The following is an 11,646-nucleotide window of genomic DNA, read 5'->3' on the forward strand; positions in this document are numbered from 1 at the left end:
GACTCTCGTGCCCTAGCGACTATCGGGCAATCCCATCAGGAAGGTAGATGGCTAGTCCCATGTGGCAAACAAACGCCACCGTCCTCTGAGTAATGCTCCTCGCATAAGCATATGCATCACCCATGATATCTGGGTGATCATCCAAGGGTCTTCACCGAACCTGCCAACTCATGAGCCGTGCATCAAATGCATTGAATATATTTCAAATTAAGAGGATGCAGTACTGAAAATGAAAGCAAATTAAAGTACTCACAGTATCCAGATGAATCCGGTCTATCTCTCGACGAACCTGATATGTCGAGTATAGAGGACATGACCCTGTCTCACTGACTGTCCAACGTCTCTGCGCAAGAAAGAAAACCCTCATCGGCTCCATCAGTACATGAGCGAGAAGGCTGAAGCACTCGTAAGCCCATGCCTATTCAAAGTCATCAAAAAACATTTCAGTTGCTTAAACAGTTTATAACATAAACAATGAATTATAAAGGAGCAGCTGGAATACTTTCAAAATTAAAGAGAGAAGGGATAGAAGCGTACCGCCCAAATGTACCAGAGACCACACAGAGAGTGTGATCCATCTCGTGACAAAGCATCCATCTCACGGATTAGATAAGCGTAAGCCACCCCTCCCTAGTAGTACTTCGAGAGCCTGTCAATGTCATGGATGATGCTCAAGAACTCTCTCTGAATAGTATTCCTTGTGTTGCTGAACAGGGTGCGGTCTAGAAGGCCCATAACAAAGCTCCTCGCCAACTGGCGATAGTAATCATCTCCTGGAACTGCTAGTCAGGCCGGCCAATGATCTAATCAGCTCATCTGGAGCCTCGGCAAAGAAGCATGTGAAGGTCTACCATCCTCGTCCAGTGGATCGTGCTCTAGCACTCCTAGAAGGACCTTGACATCTACCGCTGTAACATCGGTCAGCTAAATGGGGATCCCTCCCATCTGGAGTCCTGTCAGTGCAGAAAAGCCTACAGGAGTCATCATGACTTCCCCAATCGGGAAGTGAAAAGTGTGGGTCGTCTCCCACCATCACTCGGCGAGAGCAAATATGAAGGTGTACCCACCCCCTCAGAATCGGTACAGACTAATCTGTCTAAACCTGTGCCCTCTATATATGCCTGAGCTCGGGGCTGTAAGACCTCTCATCTAGTCCTGGTGTCTCTCACAGATCCTCTCATAACCATATGAGGAAAAGCCTGTGTCAAAGGCAATGGGAAACGACTAAAGAGCTATACTACTGAAAGAAAAGCAAGCGCCAAAAGCTAATATATATATATATATATATATATATATATTCTTAAGTCTAGGAATTATAAAAAGCTAAGTTCAAGAGCGTACCTCTTCGCCGTGAAACAGCCGCGAGACGTATCTAACAGTACCACTCAGAAGCGTACCCTGGTACCATGGAGCCCGATCCCGCTCCTCGTCTCCTGAGGACTCTCGCCCAACGTCTGTCCCCCGAATAAGAGGTCGGCACGCCATATTTACTGCAAGCTGAAGAAAACTCAGAAACCTCGCGAAGAACACAAAGAAAACTCAAAAACCTCAGAGAGAAACCAACTCAACTCGTCAGAAAATGAAGGAAATGAAGGTTGTACGGGTATTTATAACCTGTACAACCCTCCCATTTTCGTCCCAGACGAATTTGGGGGAATATTCTACCAATTTTGGGAATATTCCCCCCAATTCGGTCGTTTTCACCGTTTTTTGCCCGTTTTACTCACATTTCGTTCGCGAATTCCGTCAATCTTTCAGCTTTAGATTAAACCAGCTCTCTGGGCAGTCTCCAAATCTTTCAAGTGTGTTTATTCATAGTATTCTCGGCAGAATCAAGTCTCCCGCACTCCCGAATAAATCAAGGATTCGCACATCCTTCATTGCAAAGTCGCGTAGGGCATCCTCTAGGCATCAACCACCTCTCAAGCCTTTGCTTTGGGATTCTGGAACCCTTGAAGACAAGCTAGAGCATCCTAAATCATCGGAATCCTAAGCACCTTTTAAACAGGTCTCGTGGCGTGCCAAATTCAATCTGAGATGCATGAACATCCCAGTTTCTCCCGCTGAGTAGATGGGGTGTGACCTCGAAGGTCCTATTCCCCAGCACATCTACGCTAGGAAATATACTCTATCTGGCTCCTTGGGCTTAGGGGCAAGAAGGCCAAAACACACAAAGGCCCATGCCTGTACAAGAGTCAACAAACAAAAGAAAATTGCTTAAACAGTTCATAACATAAGCAATGGACTACCAAGCAAATTCAGAATTCAAAAGAGAAGGGTAAAAGACATATTGCCCAGATGTACCATAACCCACAAATGGACTTCGTCGCTCCTCGCGACAGCCTCGCTCCTCGCGACAGCCTCGCTCCTCGCGAAAGCAAGTCCATCTCTCTAATGAGGAAGGCATAAGCTGCTCCTCCCCAATCATAGTCCGCTAGTCTGTCAATATGGCGAACTATGCTCAAAAAGTCCCTACGGACTGTGTTCTGTCCCGCTAAAATGGCACTGTCCGAGAAGGGACATCACAAAACTCATCGCCAGCTGGCGATAGTACCTCTCATCTGGCTCGTCCGGTCTCTCTGACCAGTGATACAACCTAGTCATCCTCAGATTAGGCCTAGAGGCGTGAGGAGCCTCTCCTGGCTGATCTCTACTATCATGCTCTGGCACCCCAAGAATCTCTTTGAAATCTGCCTCTGTAACTGGAGTCCCTCCCATCTGAAGCCCCGTCAGAGCAGAAAAAGCCAGCAAAGTCATCCCAACTTCCTTGATCGGGAAGTGGAAAGTGTGGGTCGTATCCCACCAGCGCTCTGCTAGGGCCATCACAACGCTTGGCCCTATCCCCTCTTAATCAAGACTTATGAGTCTGTGGAGCCCTGAATCCTGGACGTAGATCCGAGCCCTGGGGTGGAGAGTCCTCCACCTCATCTGAATATCTCTCAATGACCCTCTCGTGGTCATGACAGGAAGACCCTATGCAAAAAGTAAAGAAAACAATCAGAAACACTTCCCAAAGCGAAAGAATTCAAAGCTGAAAGCAATCCTAAAATCTATGAATCAGAAAAGGAAGTCCAAAGAACATACCTCTCCACCGTGGAAGTGTCGAGAAAGGTGTACCACTGAACGCGTGAGAGGCGTACCTTGATACCAAGGAGCAAGATCCCGCTCCTCCTCCCCTGAGGACTCCCTCCCCACATCCCTCCTCCCTCGTAGGTGGGGTAGCACCATAGTGACTAAGAATGGAAGAAAACCCAAAAAAATTGCGAAAAGGCGCGAAAGAGAACTTGAAATCTCAGAGCAAAAACAGACGAAAACGAACAAGAATTAATAAAATTAGCGTCGTATATATATATATATATATATATATATATATATATATATATATATATATATATATATATATATATATATATGAGGAAAATGATTGTGAGCTTGAAGCTCATATAGCATATATGAGCTTGAGGGCCCAAACACATGTGGGCCCATATTGCTAGCAGGATTGAAAGGCCCTTACATAGATAAGGTGTGTACAAAAAATTAGCTCCATAGGATCATCCTAACCCATCCAAAAGTGGAGGGCCAAATGGACAGACACCGTTTGCCACAAATCTGCCCATTTTTGCCCTCCGCTTTTGTAGGGGTTAGGATGATCCAATGGAGCTGATTTTTGGTACACACCCTATCTATGATGGGGCCTTGCATATGAATGGTTTGGATCACCACAAAAAATGTGGGACCCATGTGTTTGGGTCCTCAAGCTTAAATTCGTGACCAACTAATTATTTTCACGGCCTGCAAAAGTTTTTTGCAGGTTGCAAAAATATTTTCGCTGGCCGTGAAATTTCAGTCCATCGGCCCTGTTTTTTCATCGTTTTCTTGCCATTTTGGCCCCGTTTCACCATTGTTTCTTCTGTGGATTCCCAAAATTTTCCAACGATGAATCAAACAACTCTTTGAGCACTCCTCAAAGCCTCCAGGCACATCTTTTCGATGTCCGTCCCACAGAATTAAACTATTTAAACTCCTCAGCTACCAAAGATTCGTACATCTTTCCCCGCTGAGTCTGTATAAAGCATTGTCAAGGCAACTAGGATCCTTGGAGGTAATCCAATACCTCCAAGATCATCCCCGGCAGAGCCGAATGACTCCAAAGGAGTATCTTATCGTTGCAAAGATAATCCAAGGCACGAGGTTGCCTCAACTTTCCCCCAACTGAGTGTATCAACATTCAATCACCAATGGATCTACTCTGAGGCAATTTACTCCCACCCCAAGCCTCTCCAGCAGAGCTCACGACACTCTCCATCAATAAAAAGTCACTTATAGACTCTCTCGAGAGTCCTCACCATCGTGAGATACATCCGAAAGATGGGTAAAGCCCTGGTTTATCTCTCGCAAAGTCTAGTACCAGAGTCCTTCTCCCCAAAAGAGTCAAGGCATGCAAATCTCTTTCAGGCATTCCTCGAATGAAGACCCTTGCTTGTGCAATCCTATTGTCAACGGATTTGTCAAAACTCGGTCGAACCGGACCGCTATTCGCGGATGTTCACCATGCCCGTCAGAGTCAATTATTCATGCGGTCGGAAGAACATCGACTCCCCAGCATAGTCGGACCCTTTCTAAACAGAATCAATTCTGATTAGCTCTCGGCCGATTTAAGGCAATCAGAGGACCTTACTAGCTACGTTAGCTCTCACGGTCTTCCCCACCAGAGTCAAGACAACATATTGTCTCCAAAAGGTTGCCATATAACCGAATTTCTCTCAAAGAAAGTCGGGGAACTTGCCCCACTTCCCGAAGCCTTTGTTAAGAGCCTGGTCATCAAGACCGGGTCACCAGCAAAGATACTTCTCCAATCAAATCGAGAAATCCCTCGGATCCTATGTCAAGGATCCCTCCACAATAAACCAATCAGGACCTACCATCACAGATCCCATCATCACAAAAATTCATGTCCTCGAAGAGTCGTCTGCGTTCAGTTTTCAATAGAAAATGTGCATTCCCAGATTCCTTAAGAACAAGGGTAACCTATCCTCAGCATAGTCATTCAAAAATTACTTTGAATCATCCATCCAGTGTGAGTCCCCTGAGGCATCCAACCAGTGTGAGTCCCATGAGGCATCCAACCAGAGTGAGTCCCCTGAGGCATCTAACAAGTGTGAGTCCCCTTAGGCATCCAACCAGTGTGAGTCCCCTGAGGCATCCAACCAGTGTGAGTCCCCTGAGGCATCCAACCAGTGTGAGTCCCCTGAGGCATCCAACCAGTGTGAGTCCCCTGAGGCATCCAACCAGGGTGACTCCCCTAAGGCATCCAACCAATGTGAGTCCCCTGAGGCATCAAACCAGTGTGAGTCCCCTGAGGCATCGAACCAGTGTGAGTCCCCTGAGGCATCCAACCAGAGTGAGTCCCCTGAGGCATCCAACTAAAGTGAGTCCCATAATGCATCTGAAATCCCAATAGGCAACACAAGTGATTACTAATCACCACAAGAAGAAGAAGGAGGAGGAAAGGAGATGAGGCAATCATGTATAGTGGTTCGGTCACAAACGGACCTACTCCACTACCCAAGTACTTGGTCTTTCCTTGGGATTTTCTTTCACTATATGAGATTCTGCACACCGAATCTCCTAGCTTTACAATCAACTCCTTCAAGGGACAAAGCCCTTTTTACAAACCGCCTCCAAGGAACTATCCCTCTTCGTAGAACTGCCTCCAAGAAAATCACTCATCTTTGCAAACCGCCTCTAAAGTAGTGATCCCTCTTCGCAAACTGCCTCCAAGGAAATCACTCCTCTTCGCAAATCGCCTCCAAGGTAGTGATCCCTCTTCGTAAATCATCTCAAAGGAAAAAGCTCATTTTCGCTAGTACAATGAATAATAGAAGAAGTTTAAGCTCTCTCAAGCCTCTAAATAGGCAAATAATACAATGAATAGTTCACTAATCACTCCAAATGATTACAAATAAAAGCCCTAAGATGTGAATCAATCTTGAAAAAGGTTGTTTAGAAAGTCAAGAATGAGGTATAAATAGCCCAAGTAGTAATATGACCGTTTGGGGGCAAAACCGTAATAATCTGGGTGAGAAAAGTTAAGTCGCGCAAGCCCCGATGGCTATTTTTCCAGACGGGATCAGTCGACCGGGATGTCGTGGTCGCCCGCCCTTATCGGGCGCTCTTTTTTTATTTTCAAATTTCAAACCTCCGCGGTCGACCGGGGTAGTCGCGGTCGCCCGCCTTGACCTACTATTTATGTAGTTATCTTGAATTTCTATTATTTCTTCTACTTTCAATTTATATTCAATTTCTTTTATGTTTGCTTGATTGACATAATCAACTACTCTAACATAGAAAAGTCTAGCAATAGCAAGGCAATATTTAGGAACTTAGCTTGAAATAAACAAAGCTATTCCTATGGGTCAATTTGGGTACTAGGTGCATGAGAGAGTTTTAATTGAGATACCAAAACACTTAGACCAAATCACATGATCATACTATTATATGAGAGTATATTTTATTATGCACCATAACATGAGTTTATAGATATAAACATCCTATATCATGTTATTAATGGTATTAATGCCTAAATATATAAACATATAGATAAAGCAAGTCACATATATGTGTATCTATAATTGATTTTCAAAATGATGTGATCTTTTAGCACACTCATCTAGACATATGATATCATGTCTAGAATGTATTTTAGACGATTTATCTTTTTATCATAAATATAAACTAGATGCCAACATGGGACATCTAGGGAACCTTTTCCAATAAATATAACAATTGAGACAAATAACTAGATGTAAAGAGAATCAATTTATCCTAGGAATATAGCATCTAGCATGCTCACACAAGATATAACTTTTAAGCACAGTGAAATTCCACTAGGCAAACCAAGAGGGGGGGGGGGTGAATTGGGTGTCTTTATAAAACTTTGCCTTTTAAAAAACTTTTCCTAAAACCACCATAGTTTTATCTTTTCTTAATTAAGTTCAAATAGTTGAGTTGAAAACAATTATTTCTAATTAATACAAACTCAAAAGCCTTGTTGATTATTGACTTAATTAAGCGGATTGGTAGCCAAATTAGCAAGGTAAAGATGTTTAAGTTTAATGACTATGCTAATTACTCTCACAACACAAATATGAAAATGCAAGAGCAACCACAAATGAGAGAGTGAGAGAGAGAGAGATAAGTACCACACATGAGACACAAAGATTTATAGTGGTTTGGTCTTAAACCCAAGACCTGCTCCACTCTTATCAAGTTTGTCTCCTTGAGGATGCCACTAGTTTTCTTCCAAGGAACTTAAATACGGCGTTCCTTCCGCCAAGTACAATCCGAGCGTCCAAGCTCCAATGGTCTTAAATACGGTGCCCTTTGTTGCCAAATACAATGAAGAGAAGAAGTAACAAGCTCTCTTGCCTCTTTGTAGGCTAATACAATGTAAAGCTCACAATACACTCTCAAAGATGATTACAAGTAATGCCTAATCCAATCTCAAAAGAATTTGTAAGCCCAAGGGTCTACTCTCCTATCTTGTTTTGATGATTCTAAACATAATTGATTGTGTTTTTGAATACTAATCAATTTGCTTTGAAGTGTTGTGTTTAAGATAGGATTGATCATTGAAGAAACCAACACACAACATGGTCATGCTTGGAGATATCCCATACAAGAGTCAAAGGAGCTAAGTGAAGCTCACCTCATCTCTCAAGCAAAGCATACACAAGATGGAAGATCAATTGAAGACCAAGACTAAAGAGAAGTTGAAGATTGCATAGGTATCATTGTACATCCTTTCTCTTTAGATTTCCAAGTCAAGGCAAAGTGTTTTCAACTTGTTTTTCAAAGAACACTTAAGAACTTAAAATGCATTAGTGAATGGTTATGTGGTGGACCAACATGTTGGGACCCTCATAAACATTCCAAAATAACCATAGGAGTTGAGTTCCAAAAGCTAAAAATCAAATTTGCAATAAAAATCAAAATCTGCGGATTTTTAGGCTTCTCGGAACTCCGAGAATTTTTCTCGGAGCTCCGAGCTCGGAACTCCGAGAGTTCCCTCGGAACTCCGAGAAAAGGTCCAGTAGCATCTGGACACTTTCTCGGAACTCCGAGACAATTTCTCGGAACTCCGAGAAATGGTCCAGTAGAAATTTTATTTCTTCTGGCCGTTGTCTCGGAACTCCGAGAATATTTCTCGGAACTCCGAGAATTCTCGGAACTCCGAGAATGGTTCTCGGAACTCCGAGAACCTCGCGACAGACTAAAAAATAGCCGTTGGGATTCAAATTAATTATTGGTTTTTGATATTTCCACCCCCAAACGGTCATATTCTTTGGTGTGGTTATATATACAACATGTAGAGAAGTTTTTCACTCTCTCTTGATCTTTGAAAAACATCCTTAAGCATCAAAAACATTTGCAATCCATTTTAGCTTGAGTTTTTGTTTTTCATCCCAAACTTGCCTTTCACTTGTGAATCTTTTGAGTTTGGATATAGTTGTGCTTTCACTTGCAAATCACCATCTTTGAAGAGCAATCAAGGGTCTACAAAGAGCATCAAGCTTTCAAGAAGAAGCCAAGCTATTCTCTTTCAAATCTAGTGTAGGTGGCTAGGGCATTCCCTTTTTAATTCCCTAGAGAGCAACCGCTTAGAACTCGGCGGAGAAGGAGAGTCTTTGTAAAGGTGTAAGGGCATCCTTGTTTAATATCCCTTGGATTTGTAACCGCCTCGGAGCCGGGCATCGTGGAGGTCTCCTATAGTGGAATCCCTCAAGTGCGACCTTGAGTAGAGTGGAGTAGGCCGTTGGCCGAACCACTATATATCGGTGTGTCAATTTCTCACTCTTGCATTTCCATTATTGTTTTGGTTTGGCATTTCACTTTGTTCTTTCAATTATATTTGCACTAACCAAATATTTATTCAAGTGAAGAAAAATTCCAATTAGGGTTTATAGATAATTTTCAAAAGGCCTAATATTGAGTTAAATTCAATTCACCCCCCCTCTTGAGTATTTCAATTGGTATCAGAGCCTCGTCTCTATTTTTTTTGAAAACCCTAACCGGTTTAGAGTAAAGATTCAAAAATGGCAAACTACCCTCAACATCATGAAGGTTATTCAAACACTAGGCCACCCTATTTTGATGGTACAAATTATGGTTTTTGGAAAACTAAAATGAAAATCTTTTTAACTCAAGACTATCAAATGTGGAGAGCAATTAATAATGAATATATCCTACCCACAAGAAATTTAAATGATTGGACCGAAGCCGAACAACAAGCTTCGAATTATAATGCCAAAGCCATGAATTCTCTCATTTGTGCTCTATCTCCCGGAGAATTCAATAGAGTATCAAATTTGAATTCGGCTAAGGAAATTTGGGACACTCTAGAAGTCACCCATGAAGGAACCAATCAAGTTAAAGAATCTAAAATGAACCATATTTTTCGGCAATACGAACTTTTTCAAATGACACCCGATGAAACAATTGCCGACATGTACACTAGATTCACCAACCTTGTAAATGGATTAAGGGGACTTGGAAAACAATTTTCCAATAGAGATTTAGTAACTAAAATTCTTAGGTCCCTACCTTTGTCTTGGGAATCCAAAACCTCCGCAATCACCGAAGCCAAGGACATGAACACTTTGAACCTAGATGAACTTATAGGGTCCTTGATCACACATGAAATGATTTTCAAAACAAAAGCACCCGAAATCGAAACTAAAATCGAAAAAGGAAAAGGAATTGCTTTTGCTTGTAATGTAGGTGAAAGTGAAGATGCAAAGGAAGACATCGAGGATGAAGTAGCTCTCCTAACAAGAAGGATCAAGTTCTTGCAAAGAAACATGGGAGGCATGAGAAATAGAAGGACCAATCCTCCATTCAAGAAGAAAGAAGAAGTTGGTGATGGATCTTCTCAACCCCGATGTTACGGTTGCAAGAAGCTTGGACACATTCGCCCGGATTGTCCACTCAACAATGAACCTACTTCAAACAACCGCTTCAAGAGAAGAGAAGGCAAGAAAGGAATGTCCGCCACATGGGATGAGGAGATTGAAAGCGAAGGCGAACAAAATGATGGGGAAGATTGCCTCTTAGCAAGAAATGTGTGCTTCATGGCCTCAACAAACGACAACAATGAGGTAAACACTTTAAACGATGTCATTATCTTACAAGAAGTTTTAGATTCCTTACAAAGTGCAAATGATGAACTTGAAATTCAATTTGATAAAATTGCATCACTTGAAAATTCTCTTGCTAACATGACAAAAGAATTTGGTTGGTTAAAAAGGGATCATGAATTCTTAGATGATGAAAATGAAAAATGCAAAGTAGAGATTCATGAGCTAAATGCTACCATTAAGACTTTGAATGAAAATCGACAAAATCTTTCTATTGAAAATAACAAACTAAAGCATGAAAACGGTAAACTATCTTTTGAATATGATGAACTCAAGAAACTCTTTGAAAAATTTGAAAACAGTTCATTAAAATTGGATAAACTTGTAAATCTTCAAAGAATGTCAAGTGACAAAAGTGGACTTGGACATAGATGGAATACCACAATATCTAACTATAAAAACAAACTTGAAAAGACTTCCTCTAGTAGTACCAAAATTTGCTTTTATTGTGGATTGTTAGGTCATTATAAAGTTGCTTGCTTGCATGCTAAACAAGATAAGATAAAATTGAACTCTAAAGTGAAAACAAATGAACATAGCAAGATTAGGAAGATTTGGGTACCTAAGGGATCTCACTTGCCTATTCTTATGTAGGTATGCCTTAAAAGCCACAACAAGAGGAACACATGGTACCTTGATAGTGGATGCTCTAGACACATGACCGGAGATCTCACTCAATTCGCATCCCTATCACTCAAGGATGGTGGAGAAGTTACCTTTGGAGATGACAAGAAAGGAAAAGTCAAAGGTGAAGGCACCATAGGTAACTCTACCTCTCCCATACATGATGTACTCTTTGTTGATGGCTTGTCCCATAATCTTATTAGCATTAGTCAATTATGTGATAATGGTTTTGAAGTTGTCTTCAATCCCGACAAATGCATTGTTAAAAATAAGATAAATGGAGAAGTAAAATTCATAGGGTCTAGAGACAATAACATTTATACAATTGGACTAGATGATCTTAGACTCCAAAAAGTGACTTGTCTAAATGCCATTAGTGAGGATTCTTGGCTATGGCATAGGAGGTTGGGTCATGCCGGAATGGATCTCATTTCGACCCTCTCCTCAAAAGAAAGTGTTAGAGGATTGCCTAAGTTCAAATTCATCAAGGATCACATTTGTAGAACTTGTCAATTAGGAAAACAATTGAAAAGCTCTTTTGCACCTAAAAATATGATTTCAACTTCCTACCCCTTGGAGCTACTTCATATGGACCTTTTTGGACCAATGAAGACTAGTAGCCTAGGTGGAAAGAGGTACGTGTTTGTAGTTGTTGATGACTACTCACGATTCACATGGGTCATATTTCTAGGACATAAAGATGAAACTTATGAAAACTTCCTAACATTATGCAATCAAATTCAAAATGAAAAAGGTGTTGCCATCTCCCACATTAGAAGTGATCATGGAACGGAATTTGAAAATGTACACTTTGACACTTACTGTA

The sequence above is a fragment of the Tasmannia lanceolata genome, unplaced genomic scaffold (genome assembly GCF_043159265.1).
Source record: "Tasmannia lanceolata isolate RefF3 unplaced genomic scaffold, GAP_Taslan_0.1 ptg000011l, whole genome shotgun sequence".
NCBI classification, from domain to species: domain Eukaryota; kingdom Viridiplantae; phylum Streptophyta; class Magnoliopsida; order Canellales; family Winteraceae; genus Tasmannia; species Tasmannia lanceolata.